Source organism: Bombus vancouverensis, unplaced genomic scaffold, assembly GCF_051014615.1.
Source record: "Bombus vancouverensis nearcticus unplaced genomic scaffold, iyBomVanc1_principal scaffold0031, whole genome shotgun sequence".
Lineage (NCBI taxonomy): Eukaryota > Metazoa > Arthropoda > Insecta > Hymenoptera > Apidae > Bombus > Bombus vancouverensis.
This window is the reverse complement of record NW_027468922.1, coordinates 1-24597: the sequence shown is the minus strand read 5'-3', so window position 1 is coordinate 24597 and position 24597 is coordinate 1. Positions and strand designations below refer to the sequence as shown.

Below are 24597 nucleotides of genomic sequence, written 5' to 3'. Positions count from 1 at the left end.
GGCAGACGTATGCCGATGCCGTAAATCATTTCGGCCGCCGTTGCGTTTAGGTCCTCCTTTATCGCGGTTCTTATACCTAATAAGACGATCGGGAGAATTCCGACCCAGTTGCTCGTGTCGTGGCATTTGATCACCGCCTTTAATTGTCTGTGTAGGCGTTCTACCATCCCGTTAGACGCTGGATGGTAGGCCGTTGTACGCAAATGTTTGACGCCGAGCAACCGGCATAATTCCTCGAATAAACGCGATTCGAATTGACGTCCTTGATCAGTCGTAATTTTCAAGGGTACGCCGAAACGAGATATCCAGGTAGAAAGGAGGGCCGAAGCCACGGTTGACGCTTCCATATCGGCGATAGGTATGGCTTCAGGCCAACGCGAAAAACGATCGATACACGTAAGGCAATAACGGTATCCTTGCGAATATTGCATTGTGATGATATCTACGTGTATATGCTCGAACCGGCCCGCTAGCGTTCCGAACGTTCCGACGGGCGAGGATACGTGTCTGGTGACTTTGTTGCGCTGACACGGTATGCATTGTCGTGTCCACGTTCGGCAATCTTTATTTACCGACGGCCAGACGAAGCGCGTCGCTACCAATTTTCGCGTAGCTCGCATCCCCGGGTGGGAAAGTCCATGTAGCGCTTGGAATACGGTGCGGCGTAACGGTTCCAGTACGTACGGTCGCACGGTCTCGGTTTTAATATCGCAGTATAACTCGACGTTGTGATCGGGAAATCGTACTTTTCTCAGCTGCAACGCGCTCGAGCCAGCGTTGATAATTTTGCGTAGCTCGCTATCCTTTTCTTGCGCTGCAGCTAGCGTATGGTGATCTATTGGTTTTCCGATCGCTTCGATGCGAGATAGAGTATCGGCTACGTTATTTTCTACCCCTTTTATGTGACGGATATCCGTCGTAAACTGTCCGACGTAGTCCAGATGTCGAAACTGTCTCGGCGAACACTTATCGAGGTTCTACAAACATTGTGGCCTTTTTCCTACTTAGTTCGGTAATTTTCAATTTTAAGGTGTTGAACAATTTCGTTTCGTTGTAATTTAAGATTTGTTAACGAGCACTTTTCACAAACTGACCGCTGTTACTTGTCTTTGGATCGTTGTTTTGTGAATACGGTGAATGTAGGAATAAGAAAGAAGAGAAGCAATTGAGATACAACGAGATACCTTACAGATTTTATATCTAGACAAATAAAGTCAAAAGAAATATAATTTAACCAGTGTCTGGATCCATTTGGACTAGTCAGCAAATAACGGAAGTTGTTTAACTTAGTGTCATAAGAAGCCAAGGTATCTCTAAACGACGGATTTAGTATCAACATTCATTGTAACTTCAAAGAATTGTGTCGGACTTAGGCATGGTCTTCTGTGCAGTTGACCGAACGTTGCGCATTTCCAGAGTTTAGCTATCGTCCAATATCATTTTGATCGTGAGATTCTCGAAAATCCAATTAAATCGTTTTATAACAATGAAATAAAAAATATGAAAACTTCGTTTTTCTTATTTTGGCAATTTATGAGTAATTGCGTTATCGCTGGAGCAGACAAAGAAAACACCGGAAACTACTTGCAGTGATCAGTTCCGCGAAGTAGTGGGGATAACTCGTATCCGCTTAAAATTTGAAGAGACAAATTTTCGACTCTCTGAGCGACGTTTATTTCGTCAGGACTATCAATTGTCGTTTGAACGTTGTGTTTCGATCGTTCGCGGAGAGACGCGATCGCGAGATAGCACGTCAACGAGAGTTGTAAGTTCCCGTTACGATTAAATAATCGACGCCACGAACTGATCGATTCCCTTATTTCGATTAGGATAATAAGGGTAGTTCAATGAATTCCACAGAATTAACACAAATAAATTAACGTTTATTTTAACAAATTATCAACTAGGAAGACATAAAGAGAACAACAAAAAGAAATGTAACTGCGTTTTGCTTGATAAGTAATGCGCGATATAAGAGATGTGTTGACGGTTCGGCTTCTCGAAAAGTTCTGCACGCCTTTCGATTTTTTCCGTTTTTTCTGGAAGGCGACCCCCACTACGTTCGGATCACGCCACATTCTTTTACGCGAGGTAAAATAACGGCCACGAATCGACGTTTCTGGAGGTCGCCCTGCTTAATGAACCATGCGCTTGCCACTACAATGTTTGTTTGCCGGGCAGCCGCGACGATCCGTCTGCGACATTATAGTGCCGCGATCGACAGTTAAGAATATGATCTATGGTAAGCCGCATGGCGTAACACGTTGCATTAATTTCTCTAATGTAATTTCGCGTACCTTTAACTGTAACTCAGTTCTTTCGGTACTTAACGAGAGAGCCGAAAATTTCGTCGTTTTAAAGTTTGACGATCTCGATAATTGTTAATTGTGTAATTTCGTGCTCCTGATAAGGATCGATAACTTACAATTAATATGCATAAAAATAATTACAAATATTGTTAAATATGCCCGCCTTGATATTCAGTACATTTATTATTTCTTCGTAACATGTTTTTAAAGACGCTTAATAATATCTCTTCACTTATTTGTGACACTCGCCTTTCGATATTCTCCTCAGCGGTTTCGATTTGTACACATCAGTCTCTAACATCCCACAGAGAAAGAAGATTATTCTATTCTCTCCGTTTATTACGCCCCAAGGCTTACTATAGGCCGTGTTCCTAACCGTCGCAAACAGATCGTCTTACATGACCGTCGAGATATACACAAAGTAGCGATAAACGCATAGTTGTCGTCAAGCAGCGAGTTCCAGAAACATCTATTCGCCTTCGGTGCGTTATTTTATCCGCATAAAGAAAGAAGCTGGTATACGTGATCATAGGCGCGAACGGTGGCGTGATCCGAGCGTAGTGGGGGTCGTATCTCAGAGAAGACAACGAAAAGGATCGAAGAGTAATCGGTCCCTTCTGAAGAGTCAAACGTTATAAATTGCTTAGTCTAACGAATTCATTGAGAGATATCGCAATGTCGGGTTGAATTCCTATAACATATCAACTGTATTTATCGCTAAATAATTTGTGACGTTCTTATTATTACATTCATTATTTTTAAATATACAAGCTATATTAACCTGTTAATACAGTGTTAAATTCATTGAACCACCCCTATTATCGTAACAGAAATCAGGGGATCGATCAGTTCGTGGCGTCGGTTATCTAATTGCAACGGGAATTTACTACTCCCGTTGACGTGCTTTCTCGCGATCGCGTCTCTCCGCGAATGCTCGAATAAACACGGATTGCTTTTTAACTAAACGTATTCATACCCTGTTTTCTCAAAATCGAAAGCTTAAAACATCCGTTCTTACTGATGTTATTTCAATTATATTTATATCGCGTTATTTCGATTATCTAATATATTTTTTACTTTTTTCATGTAAAATCATCATTTTACCAATTGTACCATAATTATTAGGAAGCTCTGTTAGAATTTAATCTTGGAATTAAGATTAATAATCTGTGGAAGACACAATGTTTGTGTTGAAACAATATAATGTGATATTTATTAAACAATTATTACAGGAATTATAAGTGTGTGTGTTCTGGAATGTAGACAGTTGGCTAGTTATTCACAGACTGACTGGCTTAGTGACCCATGGCCCTTGAAAAGGTTTTGAACCCCACTCTCTATGCAGTAATGAGTGTGACCTGTGTGGGTGTCTGTGTGGCGTCACATGTGCCACAGAACCTTCTAGTAGCTTCTCGACGTGCCCATCGGGAATGTTCCATCCATATTCCTACGCTTCTTCCGCCGAATTCTCGAAAGAGCATGCACGTGCTAGCCGCCGTGGTACATCTCACGAACGCACGCTAATGAGGATATCGCTGAACAACGAAGGAAAGAATCCGTTCGATCAATCACCTCATCTGTATGCGATTAATATCGTTGTATTCCAACAAACTCTGAACAATAACTTAAACACGAAACTGTAATTTGTGTCTTTATAATTTGCAACGTTGTTAAAATTTTGTATCTCCCTTTGCAAATGCAAATAATTTAAATGAAAAAATACATGGTTTTTAAATCGTTTCTCTTATATTCGTAGTAATAATTTCGTTCTACAGTGAATGCATTTATTATTCAACGACGTGATTTTCGGTTGTTTATTGGAAAGTTATAATGCTGCTGATCTATAGAATTAGTACTGACTGTTATAGTAATATGCACAGCGAGTCATTTGTAATAAATTGTAATTACTTGTAATGTATATCGATTGTAATTACTCGTAAACCACTCAATTCATAAATGCATACATATGTGGCCGCACTCGACAGCACAAATACGACAACTCGACACTAACTAATACCAGACAACGGCAGCGCAGTGGTTAGCGCCTCAAGTTACGAACGTTCGGGATCTGGGTTCTTAAATCCCGGCGACCGTAGTCCGATTTTTCTTCCACGATTCTTAAATGAAAAGAAAATACAGCAGTACCCTAGCAGCGACATCTACAGCCAGCGGTAGATTTTTCTTCATCGCCCGCGATGCTCGCCGCCGCGAGCTATCTCTCTAGTAAGGAGAACCATAGCACTATCTTCTAGGGCATCGTCAAAGGCACGCGGACTACTTCACTGGTCGTAACTGTTTTATTCTTGTTCGACATATCGTTAGCGCGCCCGGAATCACGATCATTGAAATCTCATTAGCTCGATCACGTCGGGGTCACTTACACCTCACATATTTCAAATAAAATCTGCATAATTCTGAAGGAAACACAACTACATTTGGGTTATCTTGTTTTCACAGAAACCTGAGAATTGCTCAGAGTATTTTAATAAAATATTCAACTACTTTAAAACGCAAAAAATAGTTTATTGTATGGAATATATAGAGTGGTTCACGCAATTGTTTCGGCATAATTGGAAAATTCGAAATGTGTAGCTTTAAAAATATTGCAGAGGAAAAATCGGATTCGTCGAGGACAACCTTCGTTCAGAAAGTAAGGGAAATTGGCATTGCTGTTAATTGGTCAATTTGTATATCGGTGGTTAGAAAAGGATGCTAGCCGCTCTCGAGAGAAAGTCTCTAGTGGGAGACGTCGTTCGTTAAAAAATAGGCGTTTCGACCGTTCGCGGAGAGACGCGATCGCGAGATAGCACGTCAACGAGAGTTGTAAGTTCCCGTTACGATTAAATAATCGACGCCACGAACTGATCGATCCCCTTATTTCGATTATGATAATAAGGGTAGTTCAATGAAATTCCACAGAATTAACACAAATAAATTAATGTTTATTTCAACAACTTATTAACTAGAAAGATATAAAAGGAACAAAAAAAATGTAACTGCGTTTTGGTTGATAAGTAATGCGCGACATACCACATGTGTTGACGGTTCGACTTCTCGAAAAGTTCTGAACGCCTTTCGATTTTTTTCGTTTTTTCTGGAAGGCGACCCCCACTACGTTCGGATCACGCCACATTCTTTTACTGCGAGGTAAAATACGGGCCACGAGTCGACGTTTCTGGAAGTCGCCCTGCTTAATGAACCACGCGCTTGCCACTACAATGTTTGTTTGCCGGGCAGACGCGACGATCCGTCTGCGACATTATAGTGGCGCTATCGATAGTTAAGAATATGACCTATGGTAAGCCGCATGGCGTAACATTCTCCCCCCGTTGAGAGGGTACCGATCAAACTAGCGAGGTGTGGTTGAAGTTCCCATCTTATTTCGTCTCGGTGGCTAGTTGTTCGGGTTTCTCGAGATCGGGTTGAATTGGCAGTGGGACAAGCCTTTTGACGCCCCGATCCAAAATGCTCTTTGCCGTCTGAACTGTAGCTGTCCGGATGACACCATCGGCGCCTGGATGAACCTTGATAACTCGGCCCAGAGGCCAATGCATGGAGGGAACGTTGTCCTATCTGAGGATGACGATTGTGCCCTTTTGGATGCTGTGTCCACCCTTGCTCCATTTATTGCGGTTGGTTAGCTCGTTCAAATACTCCTTATGCCAGCGGTTCCAAAAATGTTGTTTAAGCTGTTGGATATGCTGCCATTTGGAGAGTCGGTTCGATGGAATGTCTCTGAAATCTCGATCACGTAAGCACATTAATGAATCGCCAATGAGGAAATGTCCGGGAGTGAGGGCTAGGAGATCATTTGGATCGGTGGAGATAGGAGTTAGCGGGCGGGAATTGAGGACTGCTTCTATTTCTATGATAAGAGTATTACGGTGTTAAGCTCATATGTTTCTGTTTCTCCACTCGCGCTGCGCCATAATATCCTTTGATATTTCCGATCCTCTGGTCGTACGAGGAATTGCCGATACATTTTCTCGATGTCGCCAGTGAGTACGTGCTGATGAGCGCGGAATCTAATTAATATACAAAATAAATTGTGAATTGATTCGAGAATATAGGATTTCCCCATTTTCATGATTATCGTGATTTTTGTATAAATATATTTTTTAACATACTAATAATTAGGTACTTATAAATTAGTATTATCAATTATTTTGCATTTATAATTCCGCCTCTAGTATAAGTATTAATTGAAAACTAACTTTATGTTTCAAAAAGTACTAGCAAAGTCGTTGAGTAACAAGCCACTGATGCTAACACAAATAGCATTGTCGTAATTAAATATTTCTAAATATTCATTTTTCATTTTGGACCTGTAGAAACAATTTATTATATATACTATTAGCTAAGTAATTGCATATTTAATTAAGTCGAAATATAAAACTTAGTTATTTTAATAATTTAAAAATAAAAAACTGACAAACATTTCAATTTAATTTATGGTTGGAACAAAAGACAGTTATTTTTCATTAATTGAAATATTGCAATGCAGAGTACTTTCCAAAATACGCCGAGAGTATTCCTGATGGTGAAACGAGCGTTGCTTCATCGAACGCAGCTAAAGAAAACAACATCTATGTAGTTGGTGGTACGATGCCTGAAATAGAGGGCGATAAATTGTACAATACCTGTACTATTTGGGGTCCCGATGGAACTTTGATAGCAAGACACCGAAAGGTAAGTAATATATTCCTTTATGGCTTTGAATTTGAAAATATCGGGGTGAAGAAAGTGACTCTATCTAGGAATAATTTAGGAATATACATATGTACATACGTATACTATAACCAATTCTATAATTTACGGTTTATAAAATACGTTATGATACGGGAAACGCCCATTTTTGTTGTAATGTGTTTGTTGTTGTATAAATTTTTCACATACGAAAATACTTATTTTTTCTCCTTTTTAAACATTATTAAATGATAAGATTTTTTAATAAAAGAAAGTGATAAAAACGCTGTCAGTTATTAAATAAAAAATAATTAAAGTTTAGGAGTTGGTAACTTTGATATTAATTTACAAAAGTTGCAGCAATAGAATTAGCGATTACATTTTTATGTTATTAGGTACATCTATTCGTGTTAAGGAAATTCGAGGATTTGGGAATACAAATAATTGACTATATTTCCCACACAACAGTTATACATCTATATTACACTCTGAAGAACGTCTTGCACGCACGCTTGTCGCCAACCGACTATCCTAGATTCTTCTAACATCTGGCAACAGTCTTTTGTCTCAACTAAGACCTTGACGCCCTCTGATCCTTACACACACACTCTCATGTACAGTGTAAATGTACCACTTCCCTAACAATTTTTATGATTAGATTTAAATTATTAATATTTGTATTTTTAGTAATATTAATTAGTTCTTTTATTTTATTATATAGAATTAGATATATAAATTTAAATAATAAATATTTAATTAATCGTTTTTATTATTTAATATTAATGTTTTTAATATCAATAATTTTTTAAATTTTGAGACCTAATATATTAACTTTATTATTAGGATGAGATGGTCTGGGTTTAATTTCTTATTGTTTAATTATTTATTATCAAAAATTTTTATCATTTAATTCAGGAATAATTATAGTAATTTTAAATCGTGTAGGAGATTCTAGTTTATTAATAATTATTTCTTTTTTAGTAATTTTTGGTACATGAAATTTAATTTTATATAAAATAGATTTATTAATTTTATTAATGTTCTTTTTAATAGTATTTACAAAAAGTGCACAATTAATATTTATGATGTGATTACCAGCTGCAATAATTACTCCTACTTCTGTGTCTTCATTAGTTCATTCATCAACTTTAGTTACTGCTGGAATTTATTTATTAATCAATTATGAGATAATAATTGATTTTAAATATAAAAGATTTATTTTAATAATTTCAAGAATAACAATATTAGTTTCAGGAGTTATAGCTAATTTTGAAATAGATTTTAAAAAGATTATTGCTTTATCAACATTAAGTCAATTAGGTCTTATAATAAGAATTTATTCTTTAGGAATAACAGATTTAACATTTTTATCATTGTAATACAATACAATAATTCGCGAACAGATCACTCGTTAATTGCTTTTAAAAGAATTACCACGGAAGCTTCCTAACACGCTACCCGGGGGCCAGGGATTTATTTCGTCGATAAGTTAGGTTATTAAACTTATGTTCTTTCATTGAAGACATCGATGGACGCTGTGTTCCAGAAATAGCCAATCACACTTGGCGAAGCATAATAGTAATTTACAATAACAAATACTTAAGAATGCCTAATTTTGTTAAACATAGGGTTCAATTTACAATTATGTAAATATTACTTCTTGAAAGTAACTTCTTAATCAATTTTAACAAATTTTGTAAAATCATGTAATAAACCTTATTATTTATCATACGCGTGTATTAAGCCAATTGCCAACCGAACATATTCAAACTGTATTTTTTTCAAAACGGGACCTTAAGCTCAAAAGCTTTATTTCACATATTCGACTTGTTCTTGTATGTGGTATCAGCACCTAGTCGGATGCCCGCGTTATGCAGGACACCCTGATGGCGTTGAACGCAACGATTCAAATTGAACTGAAAAGTCGTTATGTTTTCAGAGGACTTGTGTGTAGAGGATGGTTGATCGTGAGATTTATTAGACAAGATTGCTCGTTGTTGAAACCTTCAAGTATATTTTCGAATGATTAAATAAATAATTATAGATAATGTTCGCAAGGACGGTAGATACTCGTAGATACTGATCCATAACTCTCGTGAACTCTTTACGATTGCGTCCGTTTAAACTGGTATAGTATAAACAGATCGGGCGAGAGTCGGAGAATTCAAATTCGTCTTTGTTCGACGGTTCGACGGTTCGACGGTAACGTAACGGCGACATTGTTTTGCCCGGAGTTTATTTATTAATATATTATGTATGTCCTCACGATCTTGATACTCCGAAGCAAAAAAACAACAACATGATTTGAAATGTTCTCTAGCTCATGTACCGCTACGTGTACTTTCAAGGAGCAAAACTGACACAGTTCCGCTTGTGACGCGAGACGGAGATTATCGTTTCACTTCCTTTAACGCATTTTTGCCATTGAAAGACACTAATTTCTGTGACTTGCTTTATCTCTGTTATAAATCTCTCTTTATATTTAAAATTTTATAGTTTTTGTGCAAACGTAAAAGGTAAGTAAATATTAATAAATATTATAATAATATAATATAATGCTATATAATAATATTAATAAATACTTCGCTATTTACTTATTTTATTTCCATTAAGGTATATTGTATTTTTCATTGCATTACTTTCATTTTTATTTAGTGTAATAATAAACGCATACGTTAATATTCATTGGCATTAGTGTAATTGTAAGCTTCACTGTAAATTTAATAAAATTTATAAGAACGGAATTATTAAAAGGGTATATATGTGTAATTAAACTAGATTCTATTCTCAATGTTACTTCATTATTTTATTATTGTTTCATATATATATATTTTTTTTTAATTTACATGTGCTTCTAAGTTAATAGAACTAAACACATGTGTATGTATTAATTGCTATATACGTCATAATTTCAACCATAATATTAAATTATGGTATGTATTATTAAAAAGTATAGTTTAATGTATATATTAAATATATATCATTTATTCGTAGATTTTAAATATGGATACTGGATCAAAGAAGGAGATTAAAGAAATGATTACCAAAGATATATCGAATATACATAATTACTTTCATTTCGAACTTTTTTAGTCTTATTGTTACGTCGATTCTTATATTTCAAGATCTAGTCTTGTATGTACGCTGGGGAGCGCTTTTATTTATTGATTCAACAAAGAATATCGTTGTAGGTGTCATACATGCGAGTAAAAGTAACGAAGTACGAGCAGTTTCACTGTAACATACTTCCTGATAATTTCTCGTTATTTATACCATAAGAAAGTATCAAAGAGGAACTCTTATCTCGAACGTGGATCTATTTGTCGATAATGCATGCGTGTAATACTCGAGTGTCGTTCACACAGCGTAAATATACGTGCAGATACGTAAACCTTTTATGATTTTTGTATCAAAGGCAGACCTGCTATAATACTCGCAAGTGAAATATAATTCTACGAAAGAAAATGGAGCAAAAGAGTTTCGTTGGTAATATATTCTTCCTTTTTCATCACAAGTTTCCTCTTTGTTGTGCTTCTGTTACATTATAATCCTGTTAGATTTACGCGCGTAAAATTTCACTTTGTTGCACTATATATCTCATCATCGCCATCTGCCGAACACCTGTGAGAAACGCGGTTTACTTTGTCTCAAAGCGAGCAAACGTCTAATTTCACAAATTGGATTTTCATCAACAGCGAGAAGGGCATATGCGATGTAAAGGAGGCTGTAAGGGTGTCCTAGGGCTTACGGTGGTTGTCACGATGCCGGAAGTGGCGCCGAGCAGACACGTCAAGGGAGAATCAGAATCGCTATTGGCAAAAACCATCACGAACATTTGTCCTTCGCGCCACCAAAATTCTATCTTCTGAGATATTTTTCGCGTTTCCGAGGTCATCGCCACTCTCCTTAACTTTGCCTTACGATGTATAATATCTCGATGTTACGGTAGTTAGAAATTTGTATCAATTTGGAGAACCTTGCAAAAGTACGCAAATCTGCTACGATAGTCGGATAGAGAGTATCGGCAGAGACCTGTTCCTTTATCGTGAAACTCTCTCGGACAACTTAGATGCTACCAGATATCGATTCTCGCATCCAACCATTTCGTAATAAACGTAGATCACCCAAGAAATTTCTCAATTGTCATCCGTTAATTTCGCGCAACTTTTGCTTTATTTTAGCTACGTGGGAACCTATTAGTGCGCAAATGTTACCCCGAAAATGTTACTCCTCTGTGCCAAATATCGTTCACGTGTATAATCAAAGTTGCATAAAACCGCGTACAATTGCATCAGGAAATTTCTAATAATTTGCTCGTCTCGCAGGACGAAAACAGGCTCACGAAGGATCCCTCTGTTCTGGCTATCGAATGTACCGCAAGCACGTAGTTTCAAGTGTCCGTTCTCTAGAAAATTCGAAACAATTTATGGTCGATGGTCGAGTGAACGGTGCAACGGTCGAGTCGGAAAGATCAGAAAGACAAATCGTCATAGTTCGAACAGACCGGGAAGCAGAAACGCACTTCCATGATCATTTGTATCGTTGCTCGATCTGTTGCTGCGCAATGACCGAGCAAGCTGTTGATTTTTCTTTTTCTGCGATGCTACTATACTCTACACTCTATGCTTTATACCGTTCTTTTGCCCGCTATTTACCTTGTACGCGAACTTTTTATCGCTAGTGGATTGCAAAAATCCTTTTTTATCACGAATTTTACGTGACAATGCGTAGGTCAAGGTGGACGTAAGACAAAGGAAGGTGTAGATAAATAAGACAGGGTGTATTTAAAAATAATAAGTTATTTATTACAGTTTATTTAATATGTATACAGGCTATTCGTATTATAGCAGCGATAGCTAGTGTTAAATTAACAATGACAGTTTCTATCGTAGTTAATATTATATTGGTTATTGGCCATGACGAAGGCGAATTTTGATAGCCCTGGTCGAGGTCGGTGGTCTGGATCTATAACAAATAATACTATATTAATATAGCAAAGAAATGTCGTAAATATCGATATCATTTGCAAGGCGATTCTTTTTGGCCATAGTGAAATTATGTTGATCAGTTTGTGGATATTAGGTTGAAATTAGATAATAAAGTTATAGATTTACCCGTTTTAAGGGATTGTTCAGGCGCCGTTAATTCACTGGATATGTCGCCCTGAAGCAGGATGTTTAAATTTTGGATCATATATTGTACTGATAGGAAGTATTTTATCGATACAATTATGAGTTTATTTGATTAAAATATCTAACGTAGTGTCTAGTCACCAAACGAATTAGTAGATCAGCCGTGAACAATGGCAGTAATTTGTATAATAACAAAGGATAAGCCAAATATAGCAGAATGACTCATCGGCTAGCGGGAGGTTGTGCCTAATTATCAAAAGCGAAAGAAATATGAAAGATCCTAGTTTGTAGGACTTGTTGACAATCAATGTCAACAATTTTTTCGTTTGGTCCATAGAATGTTTTGAGTGGGCTGTATTTCGACACACGACAAAATTGATAACGTAAATAAATCTTATATATTTGTTTCAAGAAATGATAGCTTGCTTGTGAGCGGTATCTTTAGACAGGTTGTTGAAAACTGGATGTTAATTCGGATTTTATATTTTCAATAACTTCGCATGAGTATTTTAGTCAAATCTAGCACGAATCGAACAGGTGAAAACAATCTATACGGCGTTCGTGCTGAGGTGGTATGGTGATAGGTGCGTAAGGAACTACTCTTGGTGTTTTTAACGAACAATAGTTTATTTAGAACTAATCAACAATCAGAGTTAACAATTAACAATTAACAATTACACTTAACAGACAATTGGTAACAACTAACAAATAACGATAGACACCGAGAGATCATTCGACGCGTTGCTATGCAAATAATACCGAGGAGTTACACATTTAATGGCGTAAGACAGACTGCCTGTGCTTTTGTTTCGGATCGCGCAGATTCTTCCCTTCGTAGCCCATCGATATCGTAGCCCAGTGCTGGCACGTGTATGCTCTTCCGAGAATTCGGCGGAAAGAGTGTGGAGATATCGATGGTACATTGGGCACGTCGGTGTTGCGCTTTGGCGGCGTCGCGCTTTGCATCCGGAGCCGTTGAAAAGTTCCGTGGCCCGTGCCGCCACAGTGCTTGGCAGGCTTTTATTTTGTTTACCTAGTGGATCGGTATGATAGAGTTCGAGACATGTGGAAAGTACGGCTTCCAGGCAAGCAGGGGCTGATTCAGCGCATTAAAATAAGAAGAAAATTTCGTATAAACGTTTTCGAGTAGACGCTTGCTTTGTGTCACAGTACTTTCTTACCTATCTTTAGAGAAATTACTCGAATCGACCAGTTCCAGTTTCTACGGAAACGCGAATGCGTCGCGTCATAGATCGTCCATCTTGTTCGAACAGCTTACACGAATTTGTCGAAAATTTTGATCGTCACGTCAACTAACGTTTTATAAGTAAGAGATTTTAAACGCGCCCGTATTTAATAATCGAACGGATTCGGATCCGAAGAGCGTATTGGTCCGGAAATAAGGCCAACACGATTTATCTATTTTCCAAGAAATCGTTCATCTGTGTAATGTTTAGCATCGCAAAACAAGCTATAAGCGGAACGTATGGTCATATTAGGCATATTATGTTATATAAAATTTTCTTCTTATTTCAGTATTCAGAATCAACCTCTGCCATATTTTCCACGTGTTCTGATTCACCTTGTATAATATATAAGAATGATAATTGCAAATATATTTGTATAATAACTCTATGACAAGCGCTTAATAATACATACAGTGAACTTGTAGAGAGTAACGTTTGCTGACTGTCGGAGGCACATTGTTGCTGTCTATGCAAAGACAAGTGCCCATTTCTTGTCGAAGAACTCCAGTCAATTCTAGCGTTTCACCCACATAAGTTTTCAACGCTGAAACATGAAAATATATAGTCGTTATTTTTTAGCTTTGCCTCTATTTCATCTTCATCTTATCTGCTTACGCGCTTAATAATAGAACTAGGTTTGGTCTATGTAAAAAGTAACTTCTTTTTATTAAGACTCATATTTATTAAGATTTAATAAGATACAATTTATTAAGATACATGTAACGAAAGGCAGGAAGTAGTAACATTTTACGTGAATTTGCATGGATCGAATATGCTGATGTGCTTACGAATAAGAGAGTATTGATCGATAATTATTAAAGCCAATTGTTTGTGACATGGGAATAAGCAAAAGTCATTTTTAAGTTTAAAGATCTTTAGTTTAGTATTGAAATGTGTTTAATGTATTTTAGCAAAAGTAGATAAAATAGGAATATTAAAAAGTTGTGTTTGGAAGACAAAATTTGACAAAAATGCAAAAATGCATATACAAATTCTATCTGTGGTCATTAATATATTTTTTCGTTATCGACAGAACATTTTCCCTTGATTTTATTGACATACTGGATTAATCACTTCTTTAAGTTACTCGTTCTTGAAACAACATCAAAATCGTATATTGTTTCGTGCTAAAGAATCTACTAAATCCATTGACAGTGAAACGATATTTCGTATACGGTTCTTACAAGAATTATTATTATTTAAGACTTAGGAAAACGTATATACAGTAGCCACGCACACTGTGCGTATTTCTGGCGCGCGTTTCCGTTCAGTGACAGTACTTCGGCGGACTGGATTGCCGAAGCGAAAGGGTTAAAAAAATGCGATAAAATCACATGTAGCTCTCTATTTGTCTAGTCGCTTTTGTAGCAATATCACTATGTCCTCTGACATACTTGAGGTTTCTTACAATTCACAAATTAAATGAACAACTGTGCAAGCGAAATCGCTGCTGTAGAATCCCCGCTTCTGTAGAATCAGTCGTATGGATTTCAAAATTTAGTGTGTCGCCGGGATTAGCGTTATCCAAAGTACGCCACAGGAATAGAACATAAAGATATTTCTCAAAATTTGTTATTGCTGGTATGATATTGCTGAAATACAAGGCTGCAGTTTCTTAATGTCGTCAAAACATTCAGTTCTTTTTTGGTCAGTCACTTTTCGCGTGTGTCACGACCGGCATACTTCAAATCCGACGGACTGACGATAGAGATAAAGCACTCGGCGACAATGTATATCGCCGAAGTGCCTAATGAACCATCAACATCCCAACGGTCCTTCCACCGAAGGTTCTAGAAGAAAGAGCACGTGGCAACGATCGCGGACGCCTAGCAAATGCATGGACGGTGGGGATGTTGAGGGATGACAAAAGAAAGTAATCGGATCCGATCGAAAGTAAAATCATAAGAGTCAGTCTTAGAAAGTCACGCCTAGAGTTCGGAAGTAGATTGTAAAGTGTATTGATGTTAGAAAAAAATAAAGTTTTCTTTTTTTATTTTTTACCTCAAATTCCTTTTTTATTTTGTTATTTTACGTGACACATACATCGACACTCTGTGTTACCACAGATTTTATACGAAATAGTGAAATTGGAAATTGAATACTGTATTCAGAGTTAAAATATAATGCTATATGGAAATGAAATAGCACTTCAAAAACTTGATAGATTTCGTTAATAAAATAAAGCAAAATAAATCTTTAATTCACTCACTACGAATTTATGGTATTGATTAAAATCAATGAATGTAGAGTTACTTCCGATTAAGGGTACAACTGTTATAAATTAAGAGCATAATTACATTGAATTAATGGGAAAATGTTGTTATAAATTATTGGTATAACTGTTAAGAATTAATGATGTAATTGTTTTAGATTAATGGCTTAAATGTTATAAATTAATGGCTTAGAAGGTATAAATGAATAGCTTAAATGTTATAAATTAATAGTTTAAATGTATAAAATAACAGTTTAAATGTTGTACATTATTGGCTTAGATGTTGAAAATTAATAGCTTAAATGTTATAAATTAATGGCTTAAATGTTATAAATTAATAGTTTAAATGTTATAAATTAATGGCTTAAATGTATAAAATAATAGTTCAAGTATTGTAAATTAATGGCTAAGATGTTGTAAATTAATAGCCTAAATGTTATAAATTAATAACTTAAATGTATAAAATAACAGTTCAAATGTTGTAAATTAATGGCTTAGATGTTGTAAATTAATAACTTAAATGTTATAAATTAATAGCACAAATGTTGTTGAGAATTGTGGATCTTTGAAGTCGAAATAATGTTATAAGAACACTAAATTTATACTGAGGATTAATTTTAAAATAGTAATATATTTATTTCATGGACGATTTCTTATATATTCATCGATACACACTTGCACGCGTCTCAGCACTTTCTTCTATACCCGACTGTTAACCGACTGAACAGTTTACATTCATCTGTTTTCGAGACGCCGCGCACACACATACATCCACACGCTGATATTCACATACAAGTATCTCTACTACACATTTAACCCAGTCCAACACAGAAAATTATACATATCTCAACAAATGTTATAAATTAATAGTTTAGACGTTATAAATTAATTGCTTATATGTTATATATTAATGGCTTAAATGTTATAAATTAATAGCTTAAATATTATAAATTAATTTCTCAAGTATTGTAAATTAATGGCTTAGACGTTATAAATTACTAGTTACAATGTTGTTATTTGATATTTTTTTTTATTTACCTTATATTTAAATTCTTCTTGGATGTTCACTGTCCGGAATTTCAGGCACGAAAGAGCTCGCGCGCGACTTCCGCGTTCCTTATATATCTTGACAAGGTGTCGAGATGTCAATAAAACGTTAACGATCTCTTGACATAGCGAAGGACGGGTTTTCCATGATAACAAAATCAAATTGAACAATTTCTTAATTTTTATCGTAAATTGGCGCCTTCGACGATTTAATACGGTATCCATTTTTATCATTTTAATAGTTTCTACAAACTAAGACTAAATTCACACCTCCTTGATACTAGTTTTCGACTATCAATTAGTTTGAACAAAAAGGGGAAGGAGCCTAACGGCAGTCGATGACGTTACTGTGAAATATGTTATGGTATTTAAATAATCAGCCAGATAAAATTCATATTAATCATTATATTATATTATCGATATTCGTTCATTTACTCGTGCTAATTACAAAATAAAATGTTCTCTTTTCTTGAATAACACCTACATCACCGTCTGCGATATTTAAATTTCTTATTTAATGCTTATTTAAAAGTCAGGTACCTTTTTAATTTCTCTCAAGTTAAACGAGTAAATTTACTCGTTATAGTTGTAACATAAAATGGCTATTTTCTTCAATACCACTTGCATCGCTGTACGTGATACAAATATTAATTATGTATCGAATAATATGTACCAATTGGCTGTAATCGCGGTTAGGTATTTCTTCGTTTGATCTATCAAGAGATCTATTAGGCTATTAGCGAAAGACTTATTGATTCCTCCAAGATGTATCTTAACTTAAATCTTAAAGATTAACTAAATGATTATATTTGATTAGTATTCGACAGTGTCTATCATATTCAGCCATCTTCTTTTATAATTGATACTGCTCGGATCAATTATTTTATAATAAATTGCAGATTATGCCACGGTATATTATAAGATATTTGTCTATAGCTCTTTTTTTCTAATTCGTTGATTTTATTATTAGTCTCGTTGGTTTTTCCTGTGAGTATCTGCTGTACGTACATTGCAAATACATAATGGATACGTACATTATATATATATTTTAAAATATAAAAATAAAAAATTAACAATACTATTATAAATATTGCTATTATAATTAATTAATAATAATTTAATTAGATAATTAAATTAAAATAATTTATAAATATTTAACGTAATAAAATAAAATTTTTTAATAAAATTGATAAAAATTGAATTATCTTGTATATAAGTATATATTAATATATAATTATTAGTTTTAAATATATTAATTTTAAAATCTTTATACATATATTTAATTTTATAAAAAAATTAAAATATAAATATAAATATTTTAACTTTAAATTGAAAAAATGCATTATATATAATTAAGTATTTATATATAAAAATTAATATAAATTATAAATATTTTATTATCTTGAGATATATAATTAAATTATTATTAATAATAGGTAATATTAATTTATAATTATTTATTATATATATATATATATACGTCAGGTTTACATTAGAATTAGGGTTAGAGGCGTGAAACGAATCTTCGTTTGGGTTACACGTTGTCGTTATGCAATAGAGAAGACATTGACTAGTGCAAATACGATTACCATAGAACCGGACAAGTAACCGTGGTTATTAGATATTCGAGAGACTAATGACAATGATCCTAGGTTCAATAACGAATCCGCGGACAACGGAACGGTAGTCGTACGCACTCGTAAAAAATCTAAGTCGGATTCTGTGTTAATATTCGCTGACCGTAAGCAGTTAATCCTTTTTTGTCGATGAGACCGCAAGAGAGAGAGACTTTCCGACCCGGTGATACCCCAGAGGAAAAATATGACGGGGTGTGTCTAAGGACACGAGATCATCGGATTCGTCGGGGACATCCTACGTTCGGAAAGTAAGGGAAATTGACGTTGCTGCTAATTGGCCAATCTCCATATCGGTAGTTAGAAAAGGATGCTAGCCGCCCTTGAGGGAGGGTTGCTAGTGGAAAAATAGGTCTCTCCTGTCTTCCCGTAACTGGGACAAAGACTGTGTATCTGTTGAAGGATTTTAGGTAACTAGATATTAGTGTTTATGACGGTCCTCGGGCTAGCCGATCACGTACTGTGGAGACGCGTCGACATCTGGTAAACATCCTGCCCGGAGAATAGGATCTGCGTGTGGCGAGCTACGGGACAGAAACCGTTGGAATGTTTACTGCCATGTGCCGCTACAAATCTTTCTTTTAAGGATAGCTATAGGATTACTTAATGCCTTTGTTAGGTGGAGAGTTCGTCCCGTTGACCGTGTGACACCAATTACCTCTCAGAGAAAAGACATCGACTCCCGACTGTCGGACGCCAACGCTGCGACGCATCTTAGTCCCCATCAGAGATAAGGCCCCAACCCCGACTTTCGGACTCCTTGGAATCCACACCAAACCCCCCAACATCCCCAAGCCAGGGTGTATATAAGCCGAGACTTCACCCAGCCCGGGGAGTTCTCGTTCTAGTTGCTGTTCTTGTACAACACCCCTTTCTCTGTTCAACGTTATTCTACTGTAAGTGCCAAAGTCATAATAAAGTTCGATAAAAGAGAATTAATAGTTGGGCTACGACTCAGCTTTCTTTTCTCTCGCAACCCAAGTACCAACTTTACGTGACATTTTGGCGATCCGTGCCAGGATCCATCAACTTCAAGAAAACGAAATTACGCATTTCGGCATACGTGCATCATTGAAGATTGAGGGATCAGCGGACCTCTGCAGATCAGCTCACTTTGCGTGAAAACGACTTCTACGGAAAGCGGACTACGGTCATCACCAAAATTGAAACTGGTCACGAAAAGAAGAATATTCAGGTAAAGAACTGGATTCTTTTAAATATTATCGTACTCGTCGCAATAGCTTCGCTAGTACAGACTCCAACAACAGTACAATAACCACTATGAGCAAAAAATCAGAAGACACATCTTCTGTTAGCCCTATGGCTACTGGTGTGGATCCAAGTATTCGGGCCATACTAGACGCTATGCAGAAGCAGAACGAAATCAATTTAAGAAAACTGTTAAAGGAGACTATTAAAGCAGCGACTAGTCGGAGTTATCAGGGTAGTTTAGTTTCTAATAATTTGAACAAAAGCTTGGAGAAAACAGACGTTACTGTGGGAAATGAAGAAATGGTTTTGAAAGAATTTTCAAAAGAATTGCAGTCTAATGTAGAAAATTCTTATGAAAAGAAAGTATCAATTGACACCGCTTCACAGGATTATATTTTCATTAAAACAGACTTAATGTTTGATGTCAATAGCTCAACAGAATACCAGAAAGAGTCTGTGAAACGAAGGAAAGAAGATATTGCAGTATTGTATAATGATTTATCACCATCTTCGTCACAAGATACTCAAAATTTACAAGAATGGTTTGACAAAAAAAGTAAAAGTTTAGGAGAAGCAGAAAAAGATCATAACAAGAAGGATAATATTTCAATGAGAAATATTTTGGACGGCGATACAAATAAAGAAAACCAAATTGAAACGAAGGAATTAGAAGCAGTTAGTAAATCAACTGCTGAAAATGATACAAAATCAATAGACAACGTTGAACAAAATATATCGTTAGAATCCATACAAAAAGCAAGAGATAATGCTTACAATAATGAACATTTGCTTATAGAAGAAGACCAAATGATGACAGCGAAAAATGCGTGTGACACTACAGAATCAAAAACTTCAGCAGATCTTATGTCGAGAAATTTAGATGCTAATACACAAGAGAAGTCTTTAGAGAATAAAGATGACAAGAATCCATCTCCATCTATGTTAGATAGTAGTAAACGGAGCAGTCGTTATAATGTTGCTGCAAAGCCTGCTACTTCGCCAAAATTTGAAGAAATTGTTTATAATCAAACCAGACAATCAAACACAAATAAAATTTTGCGAAGCGCTTTAAAGACGAAATTAATCGAAGACAAGTCTGAAATAATTAATAAACAAAAGGCATCGGAAAATGTAGAAAATAAATTTGCCAAAGAAGAAAAAAGAGGTGTTAAACAAAAATCAATTTCAGATAGTGAAACATAGTATATAATTTTATATTTTAAAAATATGAGGCATACTATTTAAGATTGTCATCGATTTAAAATCAAAGTATGAAAAGGATACCCTGGAGAGAGTAAAACACAGAATCATTCCAACTAAACATTCAGATCGTAGCGACACCTAGGTATCGTCTTACAATTAAATCTCGGTCTCGAATGGATTAAAATGAAATACATACTTGCAGCTTCAACATCTTCAATATCGAGGAGATTCAAACTTTACAAATAAATGTAAATTGCGATGTAAAACAAAGCGATGTAAAAAGGGAAAAAGGAGGAAAGAAGGAACAGGGAAGCAAAGAGAAGAAACGAATTTTTCATTTTCTCGAAACTGGATCAAGTTTCAGGAAGACCATCCAAGTAATTGATGTCCTCTGTAATTATTTGTTAATCATGCGCGGAATCAGAACGATTCGACCTCGTTCCAAAGCAAATCGTTACTAGAGTAGAGACGGGAATTAATAATTCGTGTCAATTGTTCGATCGTGTTCACAAATTCAAATGCGGTTGAGTGGCGGAAACCATTTATAACACGTCCCATACAGCGTAGATCGCATACACGTCTTAGGGTGTATTTTTGGTACTTATATATACTCTATATATATTCTTACTCTATATATACTTATATGTACTCTATATATATTCTCTATCTTAGATATACCATAAAATATTTCGTGAAATCGCGTATTCGTGTCTAATGTCAGGGATTCTCTTTCCATAAGTCTGCGTTCTCTATATTATCTTTCTTCCTTATCAGTAGGCATTCTCACAATTTGATTAATACTGCTCGTACAGGAATGTTAGGTTTTTGACGTTGTAAAATTTCACGTGAAATAATAATGCCTATATATCGACTAATTTATCAATTAATTAAATCCGTGTATATCAAGTTTTCTATAATTTAGTACTTTCGTGTAACTACAGAAATTTGATGCAATATAAAACTTGATTAAAACAGCGATTCATTAGGAAACGAGAATAATGATGCAAATATTTTTTGTAGCCATTATATAGGATTTCGATCGCATAATTAATCAGTATCAACTTACCAGTCTTTAACGGAAGAACAGAAAGAAGGGCAGGCGGTACACAGACCGCAATCATGATCATTTTCATGTAGACTGTCAGACTGCCGTACATCTTCGTTGGTCGTTAGAAGTAGCGACGAGAAGCGTAAAAGAAGTGCACTAGCCAGAAGTATCTGCGACAGAAATCAGAATACACTCGTTTTCGCATGGTTGGATCAATTTCGCGTGGGACTAACCTGATTGAACCTAACGCGGGATAATTGCTCAACTCACGACCTTAACCAGCCCGCTTGATTCTCTGTAAATGCTTGAAATTGACGCTTGGATTCTTTCCAGATTAACTAGCTTTGCCCCTCCCTCCCTTTATCTATTTTCTTAGATCGACTTAGAATGGATCGAACAAAGGCACAAAAGAATTCGAAGAAAACAACAACTTATTATCCAAATTGTTCATCGAGGGTAATCAATGCTGTATACTTCCTAGAATTAGGATGAATAGGGATTTGGAGAAACCCACCGGCCATGTCCAGAATAATAAAATATCTCGCTTTTGCAATCTCGCGACTCGATCCGCAATGAGGGGTAAAGGATACCGATCCGCGACCGTATATTTATTTAGTTCTCGAAAATCTGCCTATCATCTATCTGAACCATTGTTCGTCTTCACGAGTAACACGGGGCTCGCGAACGGTGAATTACTAGGCTTTATGATTTTTGGCTGTAATTAAGTCGCTTGTTCTATCACGTACTACTCTGCGCTCGCGAAGTCTATTAGGACTCCTTGTACGGCGATGTTAGGATCAATTAATTGTACTTCTAACTGTCCTGTATTTTTTTTGTACAAGTACGTAGGGAACCCGTAACGGATGAATCTCTGAATTTTTGAAAAGAAAGATTAATCGACTTTTATCACTACCACGTACCTCATTGTCAACTTCATTGACGTCGATCTCGTTTTCAGCGTTTTACACATAGCGAGGCTAGTTTGTGTAATATTACGTCAAGATCTTGGCTTAAAATTTGACGAGCAATCGCGATATCGTATTTTTAAATAACTATCAGCCAGGACATGAAAAATTTATCTCTAACCACTAACACCTGCAACGGACAAGATTTGAGCGATACGTTTAGTACCAACATCTCTTATTCCTCGCATTACTACTATATCAATCGTTCTTTTGCCAGAAATTCTCATGACTACGGATTCTTTAATTAGCGAACACTCGGCTCCGAAATCGGGGTAAAATGGAAACGACTCACCCGGATGGCTTGATCTACCAGTTAGCGCGTCCACTACGTAGAAGTCGATTCGACACTCGGTATTGAAATTATATTCAGGGCACTGCTTTGTAAAGGATTTTCCTCCATAATCAGATTGGTAGCTGCGCACCATGCAGCGGAGTCGAAAAATTGTTAGATTCCACACTCGATTTTTTGCACTAGCGACGGAATTAACTCGCGCACGATGGTCGTAAGCTCTTGCACTGTTATAACCGGCACTGATCCCACTTCTGATGTCGGGTTTACATTAGAATTAGGGTTAGGGGCGTGAAACAAATCTTCGTTTGGGTTACACGTTGTCGTTATGCAATAGAGAAGACATTGACTAGTGTAAATACGATTATTATAAAACCGGACAAGTAACCGTGGTAGTTAGGTACTCGAGAAACTAATGACAATGATCCTAAGTTCAATAACGAATCCGCGGTCGACGGAATGATAGATGAACGTACTCACAAAATCTATGTCGGACGCGTAATGTTCACTGGTCGTAAAGAGTTACTCCTTTCATCAATGAGATCGCGAGCGAGAATGCCTTTCCCGTCCCGATGATGCCACAGAGGAAAACTATAATGGGGTGTGTCTAAGGACACGAGATCATCGGATTCGTCGAGGAAAGCCTTCGTTTAGGAAGTAAGGGAAATTGACGTTGCTGCTAACTGGTCAATCTCCATATCGGTGGTTAGAAAAAGATGCTAGCCGCCCTCGAGGGAAAGTTGCTAGTGGGAGACGCCGCTCGTTGAAAAATATGTCTCCCCTATCTTCCCGTAGTTGGGACAAAGACTGTTTGTCTGTTTGAAGGACTTTAGTTAACGAAACCTTAAGATTTATAACGGGCCCTCGGGCTAGCCGAACATGTACTGCGGAGACGCATCGACATCTGGCAATCATCTTACTCGAAGAATAGGGTCTGCGTGTGGCGAGCCACGGGACAGAAACCGTTGGAATGTTTACTGTCGCGTGTCGCCACGAATATTTCTTTTAAGGAGAGCTATAGAATTACTCCATACCTTTGTTAGGCAAAGCGTTCATCCCGTGACCGCGGCTACGTTCGGCGATTGACTGTCGCCTCGAGCCCAAGCTCATTATCACAACTCTCGAACAATTACAATCGGATTGAATAACTACAATTGTTCAATTACAGCTATAGTAGACTCTAGGTTACAATGTTGCGGGATTATCCAAAATTCCAAAGGCTCCGGTGTTCTTTCATCTCCGACATATATATACATATACATAACTGTGTGCGTATATATATAATATACGTATAACAGCCAAAGTTCAGCTCTCAAGTGTACGCAAAACTTTTATGTTCATTTTACGCTATACCAGTATGTTTCATGAATTTGTTTGCTAACAGTATCGAAACAAATAACAAGCAGAGGACGAGCTATTCATGAATTGTTTTGCCAGCGTGTACGCTCCCAATATTTTCTATTTGAGAAAACATACTTGTTGCTATTGCAACTACAAATATCTTTACAGTCGACGCTTTTGCCGCGAATCATTGGCTAACATGTAAAATCGAGAAAAAACATGGTTTATTGTGATGGAAATGTGGAAAACCGCAAAACCGATATAGAAGGGAA

The 24597-nt window shown here is 36.3% G+C and overlaps 1 protein-coding gene across 1 annotated transcript in view; it reads right to left on the bottom strand.

The window, feature by feature from the left end:
* The window catches only part of LOC143304359 (omega-amidase NIT2-like), a 168912-nt gene extending 146425 nt beyond the window's left edge, over positions 1 to 22487 (bottom strand). The window contains exon 1 of the mRNA XM_076626816.1: positions 21964 to 22487. The gene's annotated coding sequence lies outside the window, so the exon portion shown is untranslated. The remainder of the gene's footprint in view (positions 1 to 21963) is intronic.
* Between the last annotated feature and the right edge of the window lie 2110 nt (positions 22488 to 24597).